General features: G+C 42.0%; 1 long non-coding RNA gene across 3 annotated transcripts; it reads left to right on the forward strand.

Annotated features, from left to right (window-relative positions):
• The first annotated feature begins 18,906 nt into the window (after positions 1 to 18,906).
• LOC127082567 (uncharacterized) lies at positions 18,907 to 21,661 on the forward strand. 3 transcript variants are annotated; one of them, XR_007788189.1, is made up of 6 exons: positions 18,908 to 19,314; positions 19,767 to 19,838; positions 19,922 to 20,106; positions 20,200 to 20,488; positions 20,713 to 20,992; positions 21,113 to 21,661. It is a non-coding gene; the product is annotated as an uncharacterized LOC127082567 (long non-coding RNA). The 3 variants fall into 3 exon arrangements; XR_007788190.1 differs by having other exon boundaries at positions 18,907 to 19,838; positions 20,180 to 20,488; XR_007788188.1 differs by having other exon boundaries at positions 18,908 to 19,838.
• The last annotated feature ends 369 nt before the right edge of the window (positions 21,662 to 22,030 follow it).

Genomic DNA, 22,030 nt, shown 5'->3' on the forward strand with positions numbered 1-22,030 from the left:
TAATCTGGTTATAACCCGAGAATCCATCCATGAAGGAGAACACTTTGTGTTGAGCGGTATTGTCCACCAGAGCATCGATGTGCGGGAGTGGAAAGTCGTCTTTGGGACTTGCTTTATTCAGGTCTCGGTAATCTACGCACATTCGCACCTTACCATCCTTCTTTGGCACTGGCACCACATTAGCAACCCATTGAGGATAAGAAGTAACGGCTAGAAAACCGGCATTGAATTGTTTCATAACCTCGACTTTGATTTTCTCAGACATTTCAGGACGCATGCGGCGAACCTTTTGCTTGACAGGACGGCAGTCTTCCTTCGTAGGCAGCCGATGCACTACTATGTCAGTATCCAATCCTGGCATGTCTTCATAAGACCAGGCGAAAACCTCTACATAGTCATGTAACATCCGAATCAGTCTTTCTTTGACACTGTTTTCCAATCCTGCTCCTATTCTGACTTCTTTTCTATCTACTTCAGTACCTAGATTTACGACTTCGAGTGACTCTTCATGCGGCTGTATGGTCCTTTCCTCTTGCAGTAATAGTCTGGCAAGCTCTCCAGGGACTTCGCAATCTTCCTCACTTCCATCTTCGGCTTGGTAGATTGGATTTTCAAAGTCATAATGAGCAGTAGCGGAATTATTATCAATAGGATCCAGAGTGGATACGGATCTGCAATTTGTTACGTGAGTGTGTGTAAGAAAGCATAGCTTGTTTGAAAGACGACAGGAAAGATAAAGAGCGCAATATTTGAATGCAAAAAGTCCATTGATTTATTGAATATGAATATGCTTATGAAATGACAAAACCCTTAACAAATTAGCTATTGTGCCCCGGGCATAGACACAATGCTTGGAGAAGTTCAATTGAAAAATTAAAAATTTGCAATACTAAATGAACAATAACAATTACTCCTGACTAAAGGAAATCGGGATAGTGTCTTCAGCCTTCCAATTATTGAGTCTGTCACCAATTGTTGGGAAAATCCAGCTATCCAGGTCGCAATCATTGTCAGCATCTTCTACAGCATTGATTCGATCTTTGGCCATCTTTTCAGAGCTAAATCCCAGACCAGATTTATCAGACTTGTAGGGTATGCTGATCAGTTGACCCCAGCCAGTACAACCACCATCTTCCACCACAGCTTGAGCGTCCTTCAGGGAGACCATGGCAGGAGGAGCTCGAATAACCTCGGGCACAAGGGGAGTTGGCTTAAGGACAGGACTAGGCGGAGGAACCACTTCAAATGACTGGGACGGAGTCTCGAAGAATTCACCATCCATCTCAACGTATCTGAAGGTATTCACACTACTGACAATGTATTCTTCTTCCCCACACACAGTGACGATCCTACCCTCTATTGGATACCTCAGCTTTTGATGGAGAGACGAAGCTACAGCACCTGCCTCATGAATCCAAGGGCGTCCCAGTAAGCAGGAGTAGGCAGGACGAATGTTCATTACATAAAAGGTAGTGTTGAAGACTTGAGGTCCTATCTTGATAGGGAGAACAACTTCGACGTGGACAACACTCTTTGCACCATCGTAAGCCCGCACCACAATGTCACTAGGCTTCAGTTCAACGCTCTTGCAGTCAAGTTTATCGAGCACGGCTTTCGGTAGCACATTCAAAGAAGAGCCATTATCGATCAACACATGAGACAAGGTGATCCCTTTACACTCAATAGAAATATGCAGGGCTTTATTGTGATTCTTCCCTGCCGGTGTCAGGTCAGCATTGGAAAAACCTAGGCCATCGTCAACAGTCAGGTTAGCAACATAGTTTTCAAACTGATCGACGGAGGTCTCCTGAGGTACATGGGCAGTCTTCAGGAATTTTGTCAAGGCATTGGCATGAGATTCAGAAGATAACAGCAAGGACAACATCGAGATCTTAGACGGGGTATGCCCCAACTGTTCTACCACATCAAAATCACTCTTGCGGATGATTTTCAGCACTTCTTCCATTTCTCGTTTGGCAACGTCTTCAGTAGTAGCTTCGATCGGTGCCTCTGACGGGGAAGGGTTGACCGGTTCCTTTCCTCGGTTTTCGGGAACTGGAGGTGAGATCTCTGGAGAGAAGATCCTTCCGCTTCGAGTAACTTTACTAGTCCCAACAATGTCATTAGGATTAGCAGAATCACCAACTTGCTTTACGCCATGGATGTAAATATCACCTCCATAGTTCCACGGAATGGCTTTGCTTGAAGAATACGGTACTGGGCCAGGGGCAGTGATGATTAGAGGAGCTACCCTGGGCTCAGCAATAATCTTCACAGGTATTCTGGGAGCAGTAATCTTCACTGGAACCTTGGACCTTGCAATCACAGATACTTCTTCAATAGGGTTTTCCGTCTTAGAAACCCTTTCAAAGAGAATTGTACGATCGTCCATCAGCCGTTGAATACCATTCTTCAATTTCAAACAGTCCTTGGGCCAGAGTATGCAAAGATTGCAATCTTCAGTACAACCTGGAAATAAACCAGCTTGCAATAAATTCCTCTTTATGATCGGGAGAGGAGATGTTAAGTCCGCCACAGCAGTGATGAGAGAATCGTCATCGAGAGCATTAACAGCCTTGTCATGATTAGGCATAGGAGCAGTGATGACATTAGGAGTCTCCGGAGGCTCGAACTCAATTTCCCCAGCGTCGATCATGTCCTGAATCTTATTCTTCAACAGCCAACAATCGTTTGTATCATGCCCGGGGCTATCGGAGTGATATGCACACCTGGCATTGGGATTATAACGAGGCGAAGCAGTGTTGACATTTGCAGGAGGACCTCTGAGAGTGATTAAATTTACCTTCAGCATGCTTTGCAGTGCTTGTGCTAAAGTCATATTGAGCTTGGTAAACTGCCTTCTTGGTCTGTCTTGTCTTTGCTGGAAGTTTTGAGCTGGCGGGGCTGCGATTGTCACTGCTCCAACGGCGTGGTCACCATTTTTCTTACTATGGTTCTTTTGACCATACACAGCATTCGATTCATTCTTCCCATGGTAGGACTTTTTACTGCTTGTAGAAGTAGCCGCCTGTAACTTTCCACTTCGAATGCCGCTCTCCACCCGTTCACCTGTCAGTATAAGTTCAGTGAAACCTGATGAAGAACTCCCCAGTAAGTGGCTGTAGAATGGGCCAGTCAGGGTACCCATGAACAGGTCTACTAATTCTCGGTCCGTCATAGGGGGTTTGACCCTGCCGGCCAAATCTCTCCATTTCTGAGCATACTCTTTGAAGCTTTCTTTAGATCCCATGGCCATATTCTGCAACTGTAGCCGAGTAGGTGCTAATTCAGAATTGTACTGGTACTGCTTAGAGAAAGTTGTTGCTAAATCAGTCCAGGTGCGGATGTCAGAGCTCTCGAGCTGATAATACCATTCCAACTGTGTGCCAGACAGGCTCTCTTGGAAGAAATGAATCCACAGCTTCCTATCAGTGGTATGCGGCTGAATCTTTCTCACATAAGCCCTTAGATGCATCTGAGGATAAGACGCACCATCGTACTTAGTGAAAGTGGGGATTTTGAATTTGCGGGGAATGGTCACATCGGAGACCAGACCCAAACTTTCGAAATCCAGACCAGGTGTCTTCTGACCCTCCATGGCTAGCATGCGTTCCTCCAGCAATTTATACTTATCATCCCTTGGAGAGTACTGTTCATTTTCATACTCTTCATCGTCATCCTCAGGGTTAGAGAAATCAACATTCTCCTCCTCTGAATCATTTTCCGCCCCCTCTTCTGGGCCATTCGGGATTCCAAATTTGATTCCCGTAGCCTGTCCTTTACGCCTTCTGCCCGGGTTAATGAAGCTCACAGCTTTCTTGTCTTTCTTCTTTTCGACCAAAAGAGCCTTCAGTTCCTCCTGCCCCTTGGATAAGCTTAGCATCATCTCCTTGAATTGAGCATTCTGAGTCTGGAGATCTTTGACAGTTTGTTCGAGATCCATTTTTCTGTTTAAGAGGCAGACCGTGAGAATATGGTCCTTTAGAATACCTGTTATGCAATGTTATGTTATGCTATGCAATGTATGAAATGTTTTCAAGGACTTTTGAAATTTAACTTTGCGTAAATCACCAATAAGAGAGAAATGTTTATTGCTAATTTTTTTTTGATCAATGTTCATTACAAAAGGAACAATAATAAAATACAATGAAAGCTCAAGTCTCCCAGGGGCGACTTCTTTTTGGGCGAAGATATGCATTGAGTCTTCGTTCCTCATTAAGCTGACTGGTGAGCTCTAGTACTTTCTTCCTTTCTGCATTGAACTGAGCTTCGAAAGTATCTCTCTCCTCCCTCAACTGGGTCCAGGATCTTTTCAATTCCTCAACATCAGTAGGCATATCTGGATAAGGAATGATCTGGGAAGTACCTCCTTCGACCTCTGATTCAACAATCAATGGTCCGACTGCAAGATATGGCATGACAAGTTCACGAGCTCTGGCGCGTACCCATCTGAGATAAGGCTCCATAGGAATAGAATTTTTCTTTCCTAAATTGCTTCTTTTCACCATGCCCCAAGCTCGTACAAACTTTTGACGGAGATTTTGAGGGTCATTGTCATAGTCGAACACTGTACCTTGAACAATCATTTCATGTGGACCATCCCTTCGAGCATACCCAAACTGACGTAGGGCTAAGGCAGGATTATACGTAATACCTCCTCTTATCCCCATGAGTGGTACATTAGGGAATTCTCCACAACGGTCGATGATGATAACATTTTCTCTGAGGTTAGAACACCACCGGATGTCTGAATGAGAGAGTGCCATTATCCTTTGAGACCATTTCAGATTTTGATCATTCTTCAAGACTGATTGAGGAAGGTGCGAAATAAACCACCTAGACAGTAAAGGTATGCAGCACATGAGAGTCCCTTGCCTTTTCATAGTACGAGTGTGAAGGGAATGCAAGATGTCTCCAAGCAAGGTAGGCACAGGGTTATGAGTGAGGAATATCTTAATAGCATTCACGTCTATGAATTGGTCCGGATTAGGGAATAGCACCAAACCATAGATTAGCAATGCTAGAACGTCTTCAAAAGCATGGACATTCATAACTTTTAGGAATTCTCGGGCCTTACCTACCAGAAATTTGGCAAGTAAGCCCTTAACTCCACTCCTTGTTACCCAGTTGGTCTCAATGTCAGACTTCGTCATGTGTAGAGCTGCGGCAACTTCTTCAAACTTTGGCATCTTTTCCAGACCACTGAAAGGTATTTGATCAAGGATAGGTATCCCAAGCAGCTTGGAAAACTCTTCTAATGTGGGTACCAACTGATAATCTGGGCAAGTGAAGCAATGATGCTTAGGATCGAAGAACTGGAATAGGACTCTCATCATATCTTCTTTGAAACCAGTGGTAACCAAATTGAGGAGATGACCATGTTTCTTGTTGAACTGAGCATGATCGGGGAGTTCTGACACCAAATCCTTGAGTTGAGGAGAGATCGTTACAAGATTGATCCGGATAGTCTTCCTGGAAGCCATAACCTGTTCAACAGAGCAAAGCTAAATTCCTAAGTCCTTGAAATGGTTAGTATGATGCCATGATGTTATGATGTTATGATGTTATGCAAACACAAGCATGTCACACAACAATTATTCCTAGGTTTTAAGGCTTGCATGAGTTCCATAGGTGAATACCCTCCCCACTGAAGTTTGGTTGGTTCAACCTGTCCTAGAATAGTAACCGGGTTCTAGAAGGATCTCCAATCATCGACCTTTCTTTAAGTCCACTTCAGTGCAACATCAAGTGATTGACCGAAGCTTCCCTAAAGTCCAATCTCAAAGAGTGTAGCATCGAGTATCAACCAACCTCAGTCGGAACCGAAATCAGTTATCTCACTACTTTCTAATGGCTAGGATAAGTCAATTAGGGTTCTAAAGGTCTGGTTAATGCTTTGATGACACCACACGAATGCCAAATTTCTCCTCAAGTGAACATGAGGAACATCAGGACATCCAAAGTGTCACATTAACCGTAGCTATCATTTTAACCATTCCAGTATACGCCGGATAGTCGCGATGATCTATTGCTACTTACCTAAGGTACACTAGATCCGGGTGTAGGATCTTTCACTCAACAATTCCCTTAAACGAAAGAACAATTAGGAAAACATAAATGATTTTTTTTTAAGGTGGACCTCTCTTTGTAGTCCCCAGCAGAGTCGCCAGTTCTGTCATACGGTGAACTGGACTTTTTGTTTTTTAATCGCGATGTCGCGGTTAGCAAGAGTCGCCACCGACTTTTCTTTTATCCCATAAGGAAAGGTGGAAAAGAACAGGAAAGACCTTAATTTAGATTCTTAGGTTCGGGAGGTACTTTATACAAAGGGAAGGTATTAACACCCTTTATATCCATGGTTATCCATGGGCTCTTAATTGCTCAATCATTTATGTTTTCTAGTTTGAAAAAGGTGGTTGAGAAATGTGTGAAGGATGTTTTGAAAAGGGAGAATTTAACTTTGTAATGATTCTTGCATGAATGTATACAAAGTGGTTATCTCGTTTAGTGTTTTGAAAGTAGTTTAGAGAAATATAACTCGGCAATGATCCTAGTACGGATGTATGCTAAGTGGTGATTTTCCAAAAGGATGTTTGAAAGGTGTGAGGTGTGAAAAGTATTTTTTAGGTTATGAATGAGCAATTAAGGTTATACCTGTCCGAGGTCTTTCCGGGCATTTCCTATCCTTATGAGGGTAAAACTGTCCTTACTATTGAGAAGTAAGTAGTTTATCCTTTGGATGTTAAAGGGTCATCGTAGGGTCATCGATTGGTCATTGAAGGCAACGGTTGTGAGGATACCTTAGCATTCGAAGGGACTATCATCATTTAACTGTAGGCTACACCGAAGGGTCATCGAGGGACAAAATCGTATTTCCGAAGGCAACATCCGAGGGACCATGATTTATTTTATGATGATTTAATCGAAGGGCCATTGCTAAGTGTATCCCCACATTCGCGGGACATGACCGTATTACGTAATCGTGGGGTAATAAAGAGAGGTCCGGTATGGTTTATTTAAAGTCCACATTTTAAGTTCATTAGGTAATTATGATGATTCCGCATTAAATCGATACATTAAAATCAATACATTAAGAATCAATACATTAAAATTGGTTAGGCAATCAATATGAATTTTCACGTTAAAGTGAAATAATTTAGAATCCATCTCCATGAAAGTCTTCCACACATAAAGTGGAGTACCTAGCCAGCCACTTCCTTGAGAATATGCGAGCTTTAACACAAATTAAACACACGGGTGAGAATACCAAGTTAAAGTGCAATTGAAAATTGCACTACAGAATGAACACAATAGTCACAAGGCCAAATAATGCATGATTACAATAAGACAAACATAAAACGAAACATGAGAACAGCTACTGGTACGTTCGCCTCTGCTTCGCCTAGCGAAGGCTTAGCGAATATTCGCTCCAGGCTCGCTTAGCGATGTGCTAGCGAGCGGCCACAGATTTTGAATTTTGGCAATCGTACCGTCTCCGGAACCTTGAATTATGACATTAAATTACAGGCACAACATGGATAGCATTCATGATGTTCAAGCATACTTAAATTTGCATGTGAAATCAGGTTACATATCAAAATTTAATCATGATGCATTATGTAGGTAACGGTTATCAATTGGAAGCATATAACAGCGATAATACGCAAACCTGTTTGCAATTGCTATGTTGAACTGATCACTCTATGTATCGGATTGAGCCGGGCGGTGGTAGCTTCGAGGCGGGTGAGCGGCCTTCAGGGTTTCCGTCTTCCGAATTCTCTGGATCAGCAGGGTTTCTGTGTTTCTCCCTCTGGGTCTGTGTGTCATTTTCGTGGCTGAGGAGCTGGTATTTATAGTAGTAGTGGTGGTGACCTAATGGGCTTAAAATGAGGTCCAAAACTTCAGATTTTCGCAAGCTTCGCTAGGCGAAGGAATTGCTCGCCTAGCGAGCAAGCTAGTTCTGGGCTTTTTCCTGGATCTGATGCTTCGCTGGGCGAGTGTCATGATGAAATGTTCGCTAGGCGAAGGGACTGCTCGCCTAGCGAGCAAGCTATTTTGGGCCGCCTTTGGATTGGGCCTGTTGTGAGCTGGGCTTTTGTCCATTTGATATCAGTGGCTTGCAGAGCAAGTCAGAGGGTCTTGAGGAATACTTTGAAATATCGACGGGCAAATTTTGGGGTATGACAATAGTGATTGCGACATCCATAACTGGGTGCGTCCGAGGATCCCGGGTGAAGTTCTCAACAATTGGTCTTCTTAGGAGATTGTCCAAGCCACTTGTCTGGAGGAGTAATTTTCTTTGTTTATTCATGCATATCCAAGTCTTACGTTCCGCCAGGGCGTAATGACTCATTGTAGGGCTCATCTATGTGACACTTGCATTTTTTATCATAAATAAATAACGTCTTTTTGCATTCAAATATTTCGTTCCCTGTCTTTCTATTTTTGCAGTTTTTCAAAAAAAAATGGCAATGTTTTGTTTAGTTTCCATTTTTTTCTTTTTTTTTCACACTCATAAGCACATACCATCACTCATGCAGATGCACATCATCGGATCCTATTGATAACGGTTCTGCTATGGCTCGCTTCGACTTTGAAAATCCAATCTTTCAAGCTGAAGAAGAGGGTGATGAAGACTGTGAACTCCCTGAAGAACTTACCAGGTTATTAAAACAAGAGGAAAGGGTCATTCAACCGCATCAAGAGTCTGTTGAAGTGATTAATCTCGGCACCGAGGACGCCAAGAGAGAAATCAAGATAGGGGCTGCTTTGGAAGACAATGTGAAGAAGGGGTTGATTGAATTGCTGCAAGAGTATGTTGACATCTTCGCTTGGTCTTATCAGGACATGCCAGGGCTTGACACAGACATCGTGGTACATCACTTGCCGCTCAAAGAAGGATGTCCTCCGGTCAAGCAGAAGCTCAGAAGAACAAGACCAGAGATAGCTGTCAAGATAAAGGAAGAAGTGCAAAAATAGTTGGATGCAGGGTTTCTAGCAGTCACAAATTATCCGCCATGGGTTGCAAATATCGTTCCGGTACCTAAGAATGATGGAAAGGTACGGATGTATGTTGACTACCGGGGTCTGAAGAGGGCTAGTCCTAAAGATGATTTCCCCTTACCTCACATTGATGTTTTGGTGGATAACACGGCTCAGTCCTCGGTATTCTCCTTCATGGATGGCTTTTCTGGCTATAATCAAATTAAGATGGCACCAGAAGACATGGAGAAGACAACATTCATAACCCCATGGGGCACCTTCTGCTACAAGGTGATGCTGTTTGGTCTGAAAAATTCCGGAGCAACATATCAGCGAGCGATGGTGACTTTGTTCCATGATATGATTCATCATGAAATCGAGGTTTATGTTGATGATATGATTGCCAAATCTCAGACAGAAGAAGAACATTTGGTGAATTTGCAGAAACTGTTTGAGCGTTTGAGGAAATTCAAGCTGAGGCTTAATCCGAACAAGTGTACTTTTGGGGTGAGATCTGGAAAACTACTGGGTTTTATTGTTAGCGGAAAAGGGATTGAGGTGGATCCAGCCAAAGTGAAAGCGATACAGGAAATGCCTGAGCCAAGAACGGAGAAACAAGTTTGTGGTTTCTTAGGGAGGTTGAACTACATTGCAAGGTTCATCTCTCACCTAACAGCCACGTGTGAGCCAATATTCAAATTGTTGAGAAAAGATCAGACTATCAGGTGGAATGATGATTGTCAAAGAGCGTTCGAGAAGATAAAAGAGTATTTGTAGAATCCTCCTATCCTTGTGCCTCCGGTCCCAGGGAGACCGCTGATTATGTATTTGACAGTACTAGACAATTCCATGGGTTGTGTTCTCGGTCAACACGACGAGACAGGTAGGAAAGAGCATGCCATTTACTACCTGAGTAAGAAATTCACAGATTGCGAGTCGAGATACTCAATGGTTGAAAAAACATGTTGTGCACTTGCATGGGCTGCTAAGCGATTGAGACAATACATGTTGTCTCACACAACCTTACTGATCTCCAAAATGGATCCAGTCAAGTATATATTTGAGAAGCCAGCTCTCACCGGAAGAGTTGCTCGTTGGCAAATGGTACTGACAGAGTACGACATCTAGTATACTTCCCAGAAAGCCATCAAGGGGAGTATTCTGTCAGACTATCTTGCTCAATAGCCGGTTGAAGATTATGAGCCGATGAAGTTTGATTTTCCAGATGAAGACATCATGTTCCTCAAGATGAAAGACTGTGAAGAGCCAGTTGTTGAAGAGGGACCTGATCCAGACGAAAAGTGGACTTTAATGTTTGATGGGGCCGTCAACGCCAGAGGAAGTGGAATTTGTGCTGTCATTACAACTCCGAAAGGTGCCCACATGCCTTTCACCGCTCGTCTGACTTTCGAGTGCACCAATAATGAAGCTGAGTATGAAGCCTTTATCTTGGGTATTGAGCAAGCCATTGATTTGAGAATCAAGACTCTGGACATCTTCGGAGATTCAGCTCTGGTACTCAATCAAGTGAATGGTGATTGGAACACTCTCCAGCCTACTCTGGTCCCCTACTGAGATTACACGAGAAGACTGTTGACTTTCTTCACAACAGTAAAGCTGTACCATATACCTCGTGATGAGAACCAGATGGAAGATGCTCTTGCTACTCTATCCTTCATGATCACGGTGATCCGTTGGAACCATGCTCCCAAGATCGACGTGATGCGCCTTGATAGGGCCGCGTATGTGTTTGCTGCTGAACTGGTAGTTGATGACAAGCCCTGGTATCACGACATCAAGTGCTTTCTGAAGAATCAAGAGTACCCTCCAGGGGCATCCAACAATGATAAAAAGACTTTGAGAAGATTGGCAGGCAGTTTCTTCTTGAACAAAGACGATGTTCTGTATAAGAGGAACTTCGACATGGTTTTGCTCAGATGTGTGGACAGACACGAAGCAGACATGTTAATGCAAGAAGTTCATGAAGGCTCCTTCGGTACTCATGTCGGCGGACATGCAATGGCTAAAAAATTGTTGAGAGCAGGTTATTACTGGATGACCATGGAATCTGATTGTTTCAAATATGCTCAGAAGTGTCATAAATGCCAGATTTATGCTGATAAGGTGCATGTGCCGCCGAATCCTTTGAATGTGATGTCTTCGTCGTGGCCTTTCGCTATGTGGGGCATCGATATGATTGGAAAGATTGAGCCGACCGCTTCCAATGGGCATCGCTTCATCCTTGTTGCCATCGACTATTTCACCAAGTGGGTCGAAGCAGCGTCATTTGCGAAGGTCACCAGACATGTGGTTGCCCGATTCATCAAGAAAGAAATCATTTGTCGCTATGGGATTCCCGAAAGAATCATTACTGATAATGGTTCTAATCTCAACAACAAAATGATGAAGGAGTTGTGACAGGACTTCAACATTCAACATCACAATTCTTCCCCTTACCGCCCTAAGATGAATGGCGTTGTTGAGGCAGCAAATAAGAACATAAAGAAGATTGTGCAGAAGATGGTCGTTACGTACAGAGATTGGCATGAGATGCTACCCTTCGCCTTGCATGGGTACCGTACTTCAGTACGTACATCGACCGGGGCAACCCCTTACTCCCTTGTGTATGGTATGGAAGCAGTCCTACCTATTGAAGTGGAGATTCCTTCTCTAAGAGTCCTGTTAGATGTCAAGTTAGACGAAGCTGAATGGATTCGGACAAGGTTCAATGAGTTGAGTCTTATCAAAGAGAAGTGAATGGCAGCCATTTGTCATGGGCAGTTGTATCAGATTCGGATGAAGAGAGCCTTTGATCAGAAAGTGTGTTCCCGATGCTTCCAGGTCGGAGATTTGGTGTTGAAAAGGATCCTTCCTCCTCAGACAGATCACAGGGGCAAGTGGACTCCTAACTATGATGGACCGTATATTGTCACCAAGGTTTTTGATGGTGGGGCCTTAATGCTTGCAAAGATGGATGGTGAAAACTTCACTTCTCCGGTGAACTCAGACGCAGTTAAAAAATACTTCGCATGAAATAGACCCGTTGGACAATAAAAAGAGTAGTCCAGGCAAAAATGGACATCCCGGCGAACCAAGAAAATGAAAAAGGTTCGGGCAAAAATTAGGGATTAAAAGTGAAAAGATTGTACACCCGATAAGTTGAAAACCTGAAAAGGCAACTTAGGCAAAAATGGGTATCCCGGTGGATTGAAAACCCGAAAAGGGCGATCCAGGCAAAAGTTAGGGATTAAACGAATGACTGCGATCTGAGTAGTTCTGAATCTTATCTCGTGTCAATGACTGGAAACTTTTGAAGGATAGGAAACAGTCCAATCACTCTTTTCAGAAAGCTGATTATCTGGAGGATCTTGAAGACGAGCAAGTCATAGCAGAATTGGAACCCAATAGAAATTCATTTCACATTGCCATTAGATTAATGTCTGTTTTTATCTGTTGCGCGATTACCTCTTTCCAGGGATTGCTTCCTGATGTAAATGCCTATTCAGAGGCCGTTCAATCAATAAAATCATGTTATTCAGTATATCTCTGTTTTCACTTTCATTTTTCTATTTTGTTTGCAAAAATGACGTCCGAATTTTTTGATAAACATTGCATCATGACACATAAGAGCTTTACAGGTACATGCTTAATAAACATTTAAAATTGCTGTAAATTTTAAGTGCTTTGGATCGTCTATTCAGAACAGGTACCCTCTGGGCATTTCCTTAAAATCCCCTGCAGATGATCGTGAATGTTATCCTCCTTCTAGCGCCGATAGACGAATTCGGTATCTTATCCCTGCAGAGCTGATCAGAGTGTTGGATTCTTCAATCCCCAGCAGGTTCCCACCACTGTACCTCCCCCCAAGCGGTGGTTTCAGATTATACACTCCCCAGTAGAGTTGACAGAGTCAGACTATATACCCCCAGCGGAGTTGACAGTGCCAGACTGTATCTTCCCAGCAGAAGCGGTTGCTCCTCAGAGTTCGAGGCCAGATCGATAATCCCAATGCCAGATCCATGGTTTCTTTCCTTAAAGCAGAACCTTGGTACCGTATCGGTGTTTGCTTCCCCTGTTGAGTCATCTCTCGCAGATCGTGGTTGTTAGAACCACTATCGCTTTCCCCAACAGCAGGTTTTCAGTGTCGTTCTCTCCACAGTCAGAATCTCGGTATTTCGTCATTGCTACAACACCGTGTGTCGGGTCATTTCCCCACAGAATTCTTTGCGCTGTGCATCTCCAGCAGCCTTGCTAGGGTCCAGAAGATGGTGATCATTTCCCCAACAGATCCCCTTGCCTCAACTTGGCATTCTACCCAGCATTTCACATCCCTGCATGTAGAATCATATTGCATTGCATCCTCCCAAATCGCGTAGCATTTCCATTTTCATGGAGCATTACGCCATTGAAAAATTCAAACATACGCATGTAAGCATAAAACATTCTCGGTATCCCAAGTGATAAGCTAGAAGTTGTTTCCAGTACTCAGACTGAAGATTGTTCATGACTTACCTTTGTTATCCCCAGCAAATGTCATTGGCCCATGCGCCGCCTCTATTATCGTTCCCTATTTCTGCCGATGCTGACAAGCATGAAGTTTCCGGTATTCAGACCGAAGTGGCGTTCAGGCCAGTTTTCCGATGTTCAGATCGAAGAAGTTTCCGACGTTCAGGTCGATGCAACTTGTGGCGTTCAGGCCAGTTTTCCGATGTTCAGATCGAAGAAGTTTCTGACGTTCAGGTCGATGCAACTTGTGGCATTCAGGCCAATTTTCCGATATTCAGATCGAAGTGGTATTCATGCCAATTTTCCGATATTCAGATCGAAGTGGCATTCAAGCCAGTTTTCCGACGTTCAGATCGAAGAAGTTTCCGACGTTCAGGTCGATGCAACTTGTGGTATTCAGGTCAGTTTTCCGATGTTCAGATCGAAGAAGTTTCCGACATTCAGGTCGACGTCACTTGTGGCATTCAGGCCAGCCTCTCGGTGTTCAGACCGATATTAATAATCTCATATCTCCCGATGTTCAGATCGAAGTCATTTCAAGTATTCAGACTGATGAGCGGCATTCAGGCCATGGTTATTTCTGTGTTACCATTTATTTTGGTATCCAGGTTAACATTCTTTTTCGGTATTCAGAATGACTCTCACCGTACCAGACGGATTCTTATTTCAAGACCACCTCTTTGCCGATTCTGACAAGCATTGTTACTTCACTTCACTTCAGTGCAAATTTTCGGGCTTTTATTGTATTCAATCCCTTGATACCTCGAAAGCACGAAAGTCGTTGCTATCTTCTTTCCAGGTCTCCAGTTGATTGATTAGGGGCAGCTGTAATACCCCAAAATTTACCCTTCATTTTTCCTAGAAGCTTGAACATCATCCAGGACATTTTGTGGGCTCTATTTAGATGATCAGTCAACACAAGGGAAAGACTTGAGTTACTTCCAATAGGGGTCTATTCGTCAGTCAAAATGTTAATCTTGAAGGAGCAAAGGTTTGTTCATGAGCTATCATGCTCGCTAGGCGAAGCCCACGTGTTTTGAAAAAAAACACGAAAAACGAAAAAAAAAACGAAAATAAATAAATAAATAAAAGAAAAAAATCTTGGACGTGGACCTCTCTCATTTGAGCCCACAGGTCCACAAAAATCAGGTTATAAATTCAGAGTTTCAGTGAAACAAAAGGTCATTCTATTCCTATTACGCTGTCTGGGAAAAAGATAGTGAGAGAAGAACCCTGGGGAAAAAGATAGTGAGAGAAGAGCTAACAGAGTTCAGAGCAACCTCCAGGAAACTCTGAAAGGTTCGTTCTGACTCACACACTTTCAGCTCAAGCAAACCCTAACATTGGTTTGCAAATCCAGCCGTGCCATTTGATTTCAACCGATCTCTCCAATCAGGTTTGCCCTTATTCCCATTACCTTTGTGCTTTGAAGTTGAATACTCTGAATGTTTGAGGTATGATGGATGAATTTCATTAGGTTTTTGTCCACGGGTTCATAATTATGTATGAATGTATAAATAATGCCTTGAATGCTTAATCGTTTAATTTCTAAAGTGTATGCCACAGGGTTTGAGGTTTCTGAAACCATACCGTTATCCATGAAAAACCATACTGTTTTGCTCTAATCTGACTTACGTTTGTCATAGCATGTTTTCTCCTAATCCTTATCTTGTTTCACTAACCCTTTTGTTGAGTTTTTGTGAAGGCTCACATGACTTTTGCAGGAATAGCTCACTGGATATTCCACTTTGCTTGTGGGATACCATTTGGGAGATTTATTCTGATTGCCTTGTTGGCACATTTACTTTATACATGTTTGTTTTGTATGTGTTCGTATCCCCGCAGGTAGCGCGGTTCCTTCGTCAAGGACTGCCTTTTTGCATGAGCATCCCAAACCTTAACCCTTCATTGATTTTCCTTCTCCTAAACACACGTTTACTCCTTCTACTACAGGTGAGTAAGTCTCCAAAGGTCGAGCATCTGGTAGATTGCATCGTAACGTCGTCCGCCCTCAAAACATAATCCTTAACCCCGTAGTTAGCCGAACTACGGCTTGCTCTGATTCTCATTCCAGATGAGATACGTAGGCATAAGACGCGATGTCTTAGCGAGCACACATCCCCCCAACCCATAGGTTAGCCGAGCTATGAAGACTCTGATTCTCATATTCAGATGAGATATGTATGCAGTGGATGCGACACCCGCGCGAGTCATTTTCATTTAACCCCTTTTTTAGTAAACAACACAAGATAAACTCACACCCTTTAGACAAGAACTACAAAAGTGGATCCCGTAGAGTACTACAGATGCGTAGGGGTGTTAATACCTTCCCTTCGCATAACCGACTCCCGAACCCAAGATTTGGTTGCGAGACCTTGCCTTTTCCTTTCCTCTTTTCAGGTTTACTTCGAGCGTTTCCTTTCCCTCCTTTGGGATAAATAACGCACGGTGGTGACTCTTCTGTCATTTTCTTTCGCCGGTTGTTTTTTCGCACACTGTATTTTTCAGGTTGCGACATAGTGGTAGGAGGTGAAAAGAATTATGATCAAAGTATAGTCTGAACCAAAGGATTGTGTTTTGAACTCCAACAAGGGTGAAAACATGAACCCAAGAGTAAGGTGGCTATTACCAGTACGTGGGCTAGCATGGCTGTCACTATAGGGTAATGACGAAAAGACGAAGAAATAAGTGTTTGAGGGTATGGCCCAAACATGTTTTGGTTCACAAGGGGACGCAAGAAGGAGTACAAAGAGGTAGTGTATTTGGCTCGAAGATGGCTGATATATCACATGGAGTGAATGAAGGTAGAATACGAATGTATCATGGAGATGAATGGAACGAAGTGACCAAAGTCAAAAAATTGAATGTTTGGTGGCAAGTGACTGAAGAAGTACTGTTTGAAACCGAAAGATGAAAGTGTATTGGAATCCATAAGAGAAATGAGATTTGTACCATAGAGGGAAACAACTTTAACCGATATATGGACTAGCATGGCTGCCAATATATGGTGATTAGCCAAAAAAGAAGGAATTAAGTGTTTGGACATAGTCCCAAACAACTCTAGGTAGAAATGTGGACTTTCGTTAGGCGTCCTAAAAGGGTGTATATGGATATCCAAAGAAGTGTGTTTCGATGTCTAAGAAATAATATGTCACTGGGTGAACGATTTACGATCGAAGGTAGGTAATAGATTGTGAAAGATATGAGTGATGCCCTAAGGCGAAAGGAGGAATAATTAAAAGTATGCTCGCCAAGGATTCACATCCTCGTGCCTACGTATTCTCATCGTGCAATTAGAAAATCAGAGCAATCGTAGTTCATGGAACCACGAGAATAGAGAGAGAGACATACAGCGATGAAAAGTATAACTTCTACCAACAGAATGGTATCAAAAGGTATCTGTCCAAGCAACGGGGACTCACAAGAAAACCCCACTTTCAGATATTAACTGCCATGAAACAAGGAGAGAGATGATTGTCCTAGCAACTGGGACTCACAAGACAAATATCACCTCAAGGAATGATAGCAGTACTGTATAGTACAAGGAATAGTGTATCACTGGATGGGGAGCCAACAATTCAAGATCAAATAAGAGTAGTATCTTGGATCCAAGAAAGAGATAGACTCTGAATCGAAGAGTAAGGTAGGCGTTTACCAGTACGTGGGCTAGCATGGTTGCCGCTATAGGGTAAAGCCAAAAAACAAAGACTAAATTAGGTGTTTGGGCGTAGTTCTAAACAAATATCGATTGATGAGGTGGATTGTCGCTATATCATCATAAAAGGATGTACATGGAGTCCAAGGGGATGTATGGTTGATCTCAAAATGATGGTAGTGATTGAATGAATGAAGAATGATCGATTGATAAATAGGGTAGATTGATAAATATGGTAGATTGATAAATAAGATAGCTCACGAAGAATATGGATTCTCTTGCCTACGTATCCTTATAGTACAATAAGGAAATCAGAGCTTTCGTAGTTCAGCCCACTAGGGATGAAAACAAGGTGATTAAGGAGGCAAGAAGAGATAACAAAATGATTAAATTAAAATGATTAGAATGGATGATGGATTAATAAGAGACTTTACAGTCGATTGATAGGAATCACACTAAAGTCTATGAATACGAGCAAACGCTTTGAATATTTAGGGCCTACACCCCATACATAAAGTCTCTCTAGAAAAGGATAGGAGAAACTATGTCTCATCATTCCTTACTACTTAAGGCTCGCAGCGCATGATACTTCTCTTAACTGACAAGTTGCTGGTGAAGAATCTTCATTGTTGATCCTTGTGTTGATGTTGATTTTGAATGGAGAAGACTTGGTAGTTTAATTGATTCGTATTGTACTAAAGTCTATGAATGAGGGCGAACACTTTGAATATTTGGGGCCTACGCCCCATACGCAAAATCGCCCTAGACGAGGATAGGAGAAACTCTGTCTCATCATTACCTATTACTTAAGGCTCATTTCGTACAATTTGGATCGTGTTTACCAAGTGTTGACCTTTGATTTATCTTGTATAATCCGCTGCTTGATATGACTGAGAATGCCTTGACTGAGAATCTTGACTTGAGGCTTCGAGCTCCACCGCTTAGAAAAAGAAGTATTATTAAGTGACCAAGGGTCTTTTGGTCACTAAAATTAGACTGTGGATTTATACAAGTTCAAAGGATTTAATACATCAAAATTTCTTTTGATCAGTTTAATCGGCGGGTTAAGGTTTGATTAGAAAACTAGGTTAGAACCTAATCTTTTGGTTATAATTAATCAAGCTAATCTAAGGGATCATGCTATAGTTGATTAAAAATTATACGTTAAAATCCTAGAGGAGCATGTTATGGTTAGTCAAAATCTTGATTAAAATTCTATGTTAATATTCCTAAAGGAACATGTGATCATATGACTAGAACACTAAAATCAACCCTAAAGGATAAAATGGTCTTTTCACAAAAATGGTCAAATGTGAACACAAACTAATTCCCATTAAAATCTAAATAAGACCTACTAATTGATTAATTCCTAAATTTTTAAATTAATCCAATGCTCAATCTAATTATTTCCCAATCTCTAACCTAATTAGAACTATGTTAAAAAATCAATAAAAACTATCTAAAATTCCTAATTAATTCCTAACACCTAATTAAATCTAAATCCAATTTTTTTATATCCAAAATAAATAACAATGTAGCAAAAAACAAGATGTATTAAGAGAAAAGAAAAATAAAAAAGGCAATAAAAGGTAAATGGGCCAGGAGGTGCAAAACAGGAAACTGGTGTTGTGAAAAGGAATCCAGGCGTATGGGCCTGGTCTTGAAAGCCCAAAGAAAATGACTTAAGGTAGGGGGTGCAACCAGGAAAAGCAGGTCAAAGTCACAACCAACCCAACATAGAGTGTTGACTTGGTCAAAGTCAACACTCTTTAAATTAAGCCCAAATACGCGCTCACTCACTTGGTCGACGCTCTCTTGATTGAAACGGCGTCTCGCCGTGGGCCACCGCGCCGGCCGTCACCCCCGGGCGGCGGTGGCCACCAAAGCCAACCATAGGGATGTCAGAATGACCGTCTATCCAGGCTCTACCCAATTCCAATGTCAATTTCACATAATATGGCCTCTAAATCCCTAACCGATCTTGAACGTCCCAAGAACCCTAACCTGGAAAGCTCTAATTAAACTCTATCCTCACTAATTCAAAGCCCCAGGTGAGAGGGCTTTGAATCCTCTCATCATGCTCTACATGTTGGTGACAAAGAAATGGGAAAACGTGAAGGTTCCAGAAGTACCTTGCCGGATAAGACGATTTGTCGACGATGAGCTTCCAGGTAAATGGTTCTGAATCTTTCTCTCTTGCCTTAGCTTTCAAATTCTCCACCTTCTTCTTCTTCTTATGGATCCAAGAGTAGTGGACTGAGATAGCTTTGGTACTAGTGAAGATGCTTAGCACAATCTATATTGAATCTCTGATGATGAGCTTCAATGGCTTCTGAATAGCGCGTGTAGTGAGGGTGAGAGAGAAAATTCGAGAGGATTGCAATGAGTTGAGAGTGATGATGCCAAGAAGCTGAAATATTGATAGAGGTGTCAATTTATAGATGGTAGGTTTGGAGGAGATATGGTTTGGGATTTGTTATGGCTAGGCTTGGAGATTGCTTGGGAGTTAGTTAGAATGAACTCAGTGAGTTCAGTTGGTTAACTCACTGAGTTAGGGGTCAGTTCAATTCAACATGGTTAATTGTTTATTTCTTAATGTTAGTGGAATTAGTTCCCCCTTCAGGTTGACTGGCTATTCTAGGTTGCAGCTTAAGTGGATTTGGTCTTGTAGCTTGGTTTATGACCTATTGTATAGGTATAATTTTCCATCTTAGTTGTTAATAGGATTTATGCAATGTTATGTGTTATCATGTTGTACCTTGCTTGGTGTTGGAACAGGTTAAAGCATGCTGCCATGACTTGCGTCTCTATTGTATTAGACAATGTTGTCGATTTGTATTGCATCTAGAGCTAAGTTTGCAATAACTTTGAAGTTGGATTTAGCATGGCCTTGTTGTACTATGGGTTATCCAATACTCTGACTTGGTTTGCCTTGTAATCCCAGCTTCCACATGTTACACCAGGTCAATCTAAGATCCAGTCTTGCTGCTTATGCCTTGCCCTATCCTATTAACTGGACTTAATGATAGGTTGCAGTATGTTGTTGTATGTTGCAGGACATGGTTCATGCTGGTGATGCTGCAGAAGGCATTGCATTGATTCAGGTTGAGCATTATAGGTTCTATTTGTGGCCATGTCATTGCAAGCTGCAACCTTCATCTGGATTGTGTAATGTTGTTGTTTGGTTCAATGCTTGTGTCCACTGCTGTTAATGCTGGTTCAAAGCTTGTGTCTAATGTTGTTAATGATGGAAATATCAAGGGTTTGGAGGTGGTTGTGCAGTGCTCCAGTTGGCAAGAACCTGGCACATAATGAGGCTTCAATTCAGCACCACTGTCCATTGAGGTATGTGTGCATTTCGACTTAGGAAAAGGTTTATGGTGAACACAGGGTTTGTTACAGACCGTGCACTATAATTCAATGACTGGCAGGTTGGGCAATCATTTGCGCATTATGGTTTGTCAAGGGTTATGATGTAGTAGTATTAGTTTGTGTTACCTTGGCTTGATGCAAAAATATTGGCAATGTCTTGAATGTGTTGAAGGATTAGTTCTTGTTGGATGTTGCAGCTGCTGCTAGTGACTCAAGGATGCATAGTTCAACTGTAAGCAAATTTGACCAGTTCTATCACTTGCAGATTTGGTGGAACTTAGTCTCAAGGGGTTTTGGACAGAAGCACATGTGAATGTACTGCATCGATAGTGGTCTTTTTCTTTGTTTGGAACAAATATAGGGGCTTATTGCAAGGGAGGAAGTGGATTGATCTGCATGTTTCAGAATGCCTCTTAACATGATTTGAACTGTTTTTTTTAACTACAGGATCTAATTTCTGGCAGGATGACAATGTAGGTCAGTGATGTGTTACTGCATGCAATGTTGTTTATTGTTGACCCATGTATTGGTCATTGAATTTGAAGCAGATTTGATATGTTGACCTAATGCAGTCCAAATGTGACTTTTTCTTTGCAGGAGGCCCATGGAGCAAGGGTGATGGATGCAATCAATGGTCTGTTTCTACTTGACAATGTGCCAATTGGTTTCCTTGCAGGATGATGGCAAGATGGTTGTCATAGTGAGTCTAGAACCAAACTCATGAGTATTCTTTTGTTCAAATGGTCAATGTGAGTGTAGTATCAGATCATGTAACTATGATGCTAGGTTGTGGTGAATGCAACACTATGTTAGCAATGCGAACCAAGGTAGGCAAGGCCAAAAGGCCAAGTCATGGCATGGTGCACATGAAGTTGTAAAAGAGCCAAATTACTTGGAAATGAAGATATAAAGCCAAACACATCAAACATGACTTTTGGATGATGAATCAAGGAAGAAAGGCTAGATTAGGTCTTAGGTGGTCAAAAATGGATGAGTTGACTTTGGTCAAAGTTGACCAAAAAGTCAGTTGTTGACCAAAGTCAACCCTTGGTCAAAGTTGTAAAAGTATGTATTTTTTCATGTAATGACTAATGTAATGGCTTGTAATGGTTAAAATGGATTGGGATGGGTCAAAATTGATTTGAAAATGGCTTGAAATGGATTGAAAATGGTTTGAAAATGGTTTTCTCTTTATACATGTATGTTTGACTTTGAACTAAAATGAACATGACTTTGACTTGTAGATGGAATAAACACATCCCATGGCTCAAGGACATATATATGACTTGATGAAATAATACTAAGACTTAAACATGAATCATTAGGCATAACTTCCAATTGGATTGTGATACAATAGGCTTTTGGTTGTTTGGATAGGCAAGGTCATGAATGCACCAACAAGAAGACATTGAGACTAAGATGGTCTGAATTCAAGACCAATGATCAAATGAAACCAATCCAAGATTGGACCATATGCATGGGTGAAAAATGGATGACATTAGGGTTTTGGATGTC

The sequence above is a fragment of the Lathyrus oleraceus genome, chromosome 1 (genome assembly GCF_024323335.1).
Source record: "Lathyrus oleraceus cultivar Zhongwan6 chromosome 1, CAAS_Psat_ZW6_1.0, whole genome shotgun sequence".
NCBI classification, from domain to species: Eukaryota; Viridiplantae; Streptophyta; class Magnoliopsida; order Fabales; family Fabaceae; genus Lathyrus; species Lathyrus oleraceus.